Source organism: Ambystoma mexicanum, chromosome 4q, assembly GCF_040938575.1.
Source record: "Ambystoma mexicanum isolate Mex_15411 chromosome 4q, UKY_AmexF1_1, whole genome shotgun sequence".
NCBI classification, from domain to species: domain Eukaryota; kingdom Metazoa; phylum Chordata; class Amphibia; order Caudata; family Ambystomatidae; genus Ambystoma; species Ambystoma mexicanum.
Window position 1 is genome coordinate 244,454,180 of NC_090928.1, and position 7,925 is coordinate 244,462,104.

Below are 7,925 nucleotides of genomic sequence, written 5' to 3' on the forward strand. Positions count from 1 at the left end.
AATTGTACACCGGATAAAGGCTTAACCTAATCTTTCTGGCTGGTGGGCTGAATCTGGGTCTTCTCCAACAGGCTGGCAGTCAAACAGGGCTTCGAGCGGCTGAAAAAGTGGGCTCCCCAGAAGACAATGGCAAATGATTTGCATAGGCAGAGCCCCATCTCTCTCTATTTCTCTCTCTATCTCTCTCCCCTAGACGTGCTTACTCTACAATAGCAAGTATGTTGCAAATGCATAGAGATGGAGGTGGGATGGTTAACTGGCAACTCTGAGTAACTAAATCTGTAGTGCTTGGCTGCGTACCAAAGCAGCAGCAGAGCCCAGGCCCTGGCACATGAACTGTGACACCGGGAGGAAGGCTGTGGGGTCTCAGTAACTTCAGGAAAGGAGCCTGTGACTGACATGACTTCAGGGCTTCTAGCCCCCCCCTCCTCAACCAACCAAGATCCAAGAATCTATGCGTGTGAAGGATCACTTCCATGCTCAGACACTGAGCCTTTTTCCATTTAGAAAACGTCCTGAAAGCTTTTCCATGCAAGCACGTGGGTTCCCATATGTCCTAATTGTATCTATGCTCTCTCTCTGCCTGACTTCTGCGCTACACATAGCTTTTAAGTCCTGAAGCGCGTTTTGAAAGTGGCAATTGATAAGGCAGTGTTTGAAGGATAGTTAAATCAATAAGAAAATCACACACCTAAAAGCAAAGTCTACAAGACATTGCTAAGCTTTATTCAGGATTAAGGCCTAGAACTATTTAAAGAGGTAGCATTAAGGAATGTTTGATAACACTGCCTAAAGCCAGCCAGCAATGCAGTGCCATGTGCTACATAGAAAATGTGCAACAAGAAGGAGACAAGGCCATAGCACTAAGTTTGGTCTAATCAGAGAAAAATACCTTTGAAACACTACTTTTTTAGAGCCACAAGTCATAGAATTGAATGGAGTTCTGTTTATTCGGTCAATAAGACTTACAAGTAAAGAATGTTTCTCACTTGGCAGGTGATAAAAAGTACAGAACTCCACGATTTCACACGTCATCCTTATGCAAGGGCCATGCTCATCTACTTTGTATCATTCCGATTTGGTACGTGTGCTGCCGAAGCGCACAAAGTTAAAGACACCCCACACAGTATTTATGACGCCAGAATGTGCAGGCTTTTTAACATAGGCCCACTTGGTATGGCTTAACTTTGGCCAGACACTTATTATTTATGGAGGAGATATGAATATGAGGGTAAAAAAACAATGATCCAGGTTTCTTCACTGCTCTTTTAATCCAAAATAACTGATTTGTTTGTCGGACTATTACATTCAGAGGTGCAAAGGGTCATGGTCCAGGTTGCATAGAAAGAGAGAAGATGCATCACAATGGCTTAGTGATGTATGCCTGAAAGCAGCCCAAAGGTCTGATAGGCCAGAAAAAAGATTCTGTGCTTGTGACCATGTGTTTGTGGGTCAGTTACCTCTTCATAAATAATCAGCTGTATATGGTGCCACCGCCAGAGGGTGCCAGTTTGATGCCTGCTTGCAACATATGTATTCTATGATTGATTTCAATTTTCATCTGGATGACATGCTTAGGATGCCTATCCCCTCACCCATTTTCCACCGGTCTAGTGTCATTATATACGCACAGGAAATCTCTTACACCAGGTATTAGATCAAAGTGAAGTAATTTTTTCAACTTTTGAGGCTTGTGGTACTAACTCTTTTTTGGGTTATGACTGAGGGCGTTTGATACTATAAGTAAATGTTTAAAGCATATATTCCGCTGCAGGGCTCTGCCACTTACATTTGAGGGTCAGGACTGCAGGGAGGCGCATGGTAAAGAGCGACCCTCGTGAGTATTACCCCGAATAGTATATATGACAATTCCCATGGTAACGGCCTGGAGATTCTGATGCTCCCATTAAAAAGGAAAAAAAAGAATGTTTATGATTTTAAGTTTTTCTTAAATTCTATTGTATTATCATTCTAATAAAAATAATTAAACATTAAAAAAAGTAAGGAAGGCAATAATGTAAATTTGGTTGTTCCCGTAGCTGGATGTGGTGATCCAGAAAGGGGGAGACCTATGGCAATGAGGGGTATTACGTAAGTGAGAGCAGGGAGAGAGGGTGATACAATTATTGGCAGCTGATGAGAGAAGACACATCTGACGATTCCTTTACTTGTCCAGGTAAGAGGCCATTTGCCGCCTACGACAGGGGGCTTCTGTTGTAGGGAGTGCCCTGTGCCCCATCCCTCCTGGTGCAGTGTTGCCCCGTCACTGTTCACAAACATTCTCCCGCGCAGGGAGTCAGTCTTAGCATAGCTATCTGAGACAGGGACTGTCACAGGTTTACTCCTGACAAAGCCTTTGGAAGGCATTTGGAACCCAGGGAGGTAGGAAAAAAAAGGCCTCATCAACCCTTTGGCGCTGCTGTAAAAAAGTGGCACTAATTCAGTTCCAAGCCACTATTTTCCATTACCGCACCGCCGAGTTATAGGTTTGACGTGAAGTGAAGGATTTACCTCCAAAAACACTCTGGAGGTAAATCTCTCACTTCAAGATAAAAAAATCATCAGATTTACTGTGGCGGAATTACCGCTCGCAGTAAACCAAATAAGTCCCCATGGAGTCCAATGGAAAACGGGGTCTAACAGCCCTGCTACCAACTGAATCCTGCAATAAATTTACGGACCCGCATGGCGATAATGGTAACAGAGATTGGTGGTAATTTCTCTGGAATGACTGCCAAACTCATAATAAGGCCCAATAGTTCTAAATATGAGTTTGGCTGTGCCATAGAAAAGTGGCAGTAATTCTCATGCCGCCACATTTCTGGCCGGCAATTGAATTACCACAATGCCATATTATAGGTTTGGCATCAAATTGGAGGACTGACCTCCAGCATATTGCTGGAGGTAAGCGCTCCATTTAAAGGTCAAAAACTGCTCGATTTACAGTAGTGGAAATACCATATGTGCTAAATGTGACAAAATGCTGATGTAGACCTATGGCCGCCAAATGGGGAGTAACACAACTGTTACCTCACTTAAAATCCTGCCATAAGTTTGAGGGACCGAGCGGTGGTAACTGTAAAAGAATTTGGCAGTAATCCCTCAATAATTACCACCAAACTCGTAAAGGCCCAATGAATGAACAGAAGACTGTTAAAAGTGAAATCAGCGGCCCAGCGAGGCCAACAGGTTAGTTTGGTAATATATGCCATCCCAGATAGAGAAAGGAGAATGGATGGTAAGACATAGAGAGAAGTGAACTGATTGACCCTTTTGCGTCTTTCCAAGGACAGTCTGTTGTAGATAGGCCAAATCTGATCCGAATGGACCTGGCCCATTTCCCCATCATGATCCTCGAGCCAGTCCACCTTAGCTTACCACAGAAGTCTGTACACTGCTGGTTTACTTTCCTGACTGCAGGGTAAATCTCTCCCTGTCATTTGAAACATCCTTTGGTTTGGAGAAAGGTGATCCCTACACCATGTGTTGGAAAAAATATTGATGTCTCCCCTAGAGTGAGACCTATAGCAATATGCAAGACAGAGGGATAAGTACACTTCTAAGTAACCTGTGTAGTAAGAATTATAGCTGCACAAAAACAAAATGTGACCGCAATAAACCCTTTGTGTAATGTACTACATGGTTCATTTGACGCAATTAATATAACTGACTATTCAATGCATCCATTTACTTTAATGGGTCGCTGTCCACATTAATGGCATGGGTGAGGGCACTCTAGCACAAAGCACTCATCAAGAGAAGCACATAAATATGTTCACCTGCAATAGGCAGTGACTAGGTAGCAGAGAGGGCAGTTTGCTAGCACCAAAACACTGGAATGAACCCTGCAACCAGCCTTCTGTTAGACTTCAGAGGTAGCTCCTAGAAACAGGAAAAGTTGGTTTCACATGTATGCTACCACATCAGGTACAGCAAACATTATCAGAGCACCTGTTTAAGAAAGGCACTTTGGAGACCTTTGGGGACCTCAACTGGCAGTAGAAGGATTACACAAGAGGTACAGGAGCCAGTGGTGCAATGTAAACCTCCTCTGACTGTGAAACTAGAGGTTGTATCTTGCACCCCTATCTGGTTTGACATCTTTCCAGACTTCTGGTTTAATTGCTTTAAGGTTTTGTTGGGGAGAAGCTGGACCCCCACCAGGGCAGTGGGGGGCCAGCAGCCATACCCTCACCATCTATGGGAGACCCCAACACATCCCATATGGCCCCCAGAAATGCAACAGAGACCCCAGCAGGCAGCCACATGTTCCAAACTGCGTTTATTTCTGGGCAGCAAAAAAAGAAAAAAACACGCAGAGCATCGTGCACATCGAGAGTTCAGGCGCGGTCTTCCCCCGGGGCTGGCTTGCAAGCCAGCTTTGTAATCACACTGCAGGCTGACCTCACAGAATTGGATCAGCTCCCAGAAACCTATCTCCTCCTGCTATTGGCTGCTAAGTGATAGGTTACGTATGTAGCCCTTATAGAGAGCCTGACAATTGGATGTTAGCCTTTTGCGTCAGTGGGTTGGTTTAGCTGTGCCAGCCCCCCATTACCTAATTCTAACTTGTTGCATTATGACTTTGTTCCCATATTTTTTTAGCTGAAGCAAGCATTTCACACCTGAGCTCTGAGCGCTCAATGGCTAGGCTGAGCCATTCTTGTTACAATTATGTTTCAAATGTTGTGCGAGTCTTTGCGAAAATGTCTTTCCTTCCCAGAAAGAAAAGAAAAAAAAACACACTGGGTTGCCGTGGCTTGCTCGCATTTGTGGAGAATTAAAAATGTTTGTCTGCAGAAAGCAATCTTATCTTGAATGCTTGACCTTGGTTGCTCGTGGGTTTTGCGAGTGTTACACCTCGCCCTCGGCCGCGCCGCGTTTCCCGGGTTCTGCCTCATTGCTCTCGTATGAGCAAGAACAATTGGGGAATTCCGGTTAAAACCAAAATAAGGGACAGGAAAGTGATCGCCCTTCATAAAGGGTTACGGCGCCGGCATGCGCCCTTCTTATCGCGCTGGCAGCTGCCATGGCAAATATCTACACGAACTACAGTATCCAGAAAACCGGTTACGTTGTAGTTCTCGGCGTTGAGAGGGGAGCCTCATTTTCAAACGATACGCCTCTTGTTGTTATTTATTCCACAGCAGCATACAGAACGCTGCTTCTGTTTAAAGTTACAACCGGCATACTTTCCGAAGTGCTCTCCCGGTATCTTGAATTGTGAAGTCCTTGTTTTCCCGTGTACCGACCCTGCCTGCACACGGACTCCTTATTCCGAATCCCCGATTGAACTGTTTTGTGACCACCCGTGTACCAGACCCCTTGCCTGCTTTCGGAACTCTTGGACACTGACTCTGCTGTGTTTCGTGACCGCCTGTGTACCAGACCCCTGCCTACTTCCTGGACTCTGAGACAGTAACTACTCCGGTAAGAAAAACTCTAATTGGAACACCATTTTCTGTGGAATTCGTCTTCATTTCCTAAGTGCATCTTTTGAACGCTTTGCTGTGGTGCACCATCCCGAAACCAGTGCGACCCTCGTTCCGTTCGGGGATAGCTACCTTACTAACCTCCCTATTTTTTATTTTATACTTTCGTTGTTTCCCAGGACTCTTACTTCAATCCTATTTTCATCAGGGGTAGAGTATAGTTTTTCTTGGTTTTTTCCGTACTGCAGAATTATACGTTAGCCATATACTAAGACCTCTCTACTTTATAGGTTACTCCGGTTCCTTTGGCTTAAGGGGAGATTAAACCAGGTACTACTAAAGGGGAATAGTCTTGGGAATAAACCAGTTTCATTATCGGCAGATTATTAACTTGTTATCCTTTCCTTTACAGCCTGGGTTTGAGACGGTCTGTTCTCCCCGCTTTTTTGATCGATCGGTCCCCTTGTCTGTACAGTTCAGCAAGTGGTCATATCGGCTTAAAGAGCTCATTCCCTCACAGAGAGGAGGCTTGGGTAGGAGGCTCCAACCCTAGCTCCTTCAAGCAACTCCCCAGCGATAGAGGTCCGGCCTGTTTACGTACTCTCCATTCCGGTGAGTAACAGAAACAGAAGCCATGGAAGAAGTTGATCCTTTAACCACCTTGGTTCGCTTGGTATCTGAACTCCGTTCTGATATGACAACCGCACATAGTGCTCTCCATCAAAGGATCGACAATTTGCAGAGTTTCCCAAGCCCCCACACCCTGGGGGTGGATACGTCTGCTGCTACGGCATCAGGTTCAACCGGTCCCATACCCTCTGCCTCTGGCTTTACGACTACCCCGGTTCTTATGGCTACTCAATTCCCACTGGCTCCCCCAGAACGATTCTCTGGGGACCCTAAACATTATCGCACGTTTATCAACCAGTGCAAATTACATTTTCTCTGTCGGCCCACTGCTTTCCCTAATTCTACAACGAAGGCAGCCTTTGTTCTCTCTCATCTGGGGGGTACCGCAGCCGCTTGGGCTAATCCGTTACTGGAATCTAATAGTTACGTTCTATATGACTGTGATGCTCTCATCACGGCCATGAACAGAGTATTTGACACCCGCTATAAATCCCAGGCTACTGACCTGGAGTTCCTCAATCTGCGTCAAGGCACATCCTCTTTGTTTTCATACCTTACTAAATTCAATCAGTTGGCAGCTGAAACTGATTGGCCGGAGGAGAAAAAATCAGCCGTGTTTTATAAAGGGTTGTCAGAGGAATTAAAGGACGTTTTGGCCACAGTACCAGTGGTTCCAACCACTTTTGGCGAACTATTAGACCTGGTATTACAAATAGATGCTAGAAGAACCGAAAGAAGGGGTGAACGCAAGTCACCAGCCCCTGTTACTCTGCAGGTGGAACAGTCTTCTCCTTCTACTTCGCTTCCAGAACCTATGCAGATCGGGGCAGTAAGAGGTCCTTTGACTTCTGCACAACGGGATTATCGCAGAACGCATAATTTATGCATGTATTGCGGATCTGCTGAACATCTCTTGAAGGATTGCCCTAAGAGACCTGTCAAAAAGCCGGGAAACGCCAGAACCCGGCGATAGACAGGGTCCCTACGCCGGGGGTGCTTTCCTTGGACTCTCATGGTGCTGTTGCTGTTCCTGTTAGCCTTCCTGTGGTATTTACCACTGAAGATAGTACCTTCACTTCATTGGCGATCATTGATTCCGGGGCCACCGGGAATTACATGGATTATGATTACGCCACAAGTAAGAACGTTTCGGTTGTCTCTAAAGCCCAACCCGAGGCTGTTCACGCTGTGGACGGTACATCCTTGGTCTCTGGCCTAGTCACACAAAATACCGCCTTCATTCATATGCAAACCAGGGAAGGACATGCTGAGTCGATCTCCTTCGATCTCATTAAAGCCCCTCAATTCCAGGTCATCTTGGGCATCCCTTGGTTGCAACATCATAATCCAGCCATCGACTGGACAAGAAAAACGGTGCAGTTTCCTTCCATTGAGTGCAACGAAAAGTGTTTCCTAGACACTAGTGTGTCCTCTGAGACCTCTTGTCAAGCCTTGGTAGCATCTATGTCCATGATTGGAGCCATCACTAAATCTCCCGAAACCGAAATCCCGCCTGAATACAAGTCTTTTTGTGATGTGTTTGACAAGGGAGGGGCAGACCAATTGCCACCTCAGAGGCCTTACGACTGCCCAATCGATTTACTGCCAGGTGCTAAGGTCCCGGCGGGTAGGGTCTATTCCCTTACGGTTCCAGAAGATAAGGTATTAAAAGACTATATTGACAAGGCATTGGCCACGGGGTTCATTAGACCTTCCAGGTCCCCTGCGGCTTCTCTGCTCTTTTTTGTTCCAAAAAAGGAGGGCGACCTCCGCCCCTGTATTGATTATCGGGCATTAAACGCGGTGACGGTAAAGAATCAATATCCCCTCCCGCTCATTTCAGTGCTCTTGGACCAGCTCGGT

General features: G+C 45.8%; 1 non-coding gene across 1 annotated transcript; it reads right to left on the minus strand.

Annotated features, from left to right (window-relative positions):
* Positions 1–1,000: 1,000 nt before the first annotated feature.
* Positions 1,001–1,104, minus strand: LOC138468658 (U6 spliceosomal RNA). The gene has a single exon (XR_011268404.1). It is a non-coding gene; the product is annotated as a U6 spliceosomal RNA (small nuclear RNA).
* Positions 1,105–7,925: the final 6,821 nt, after the last annotated feature.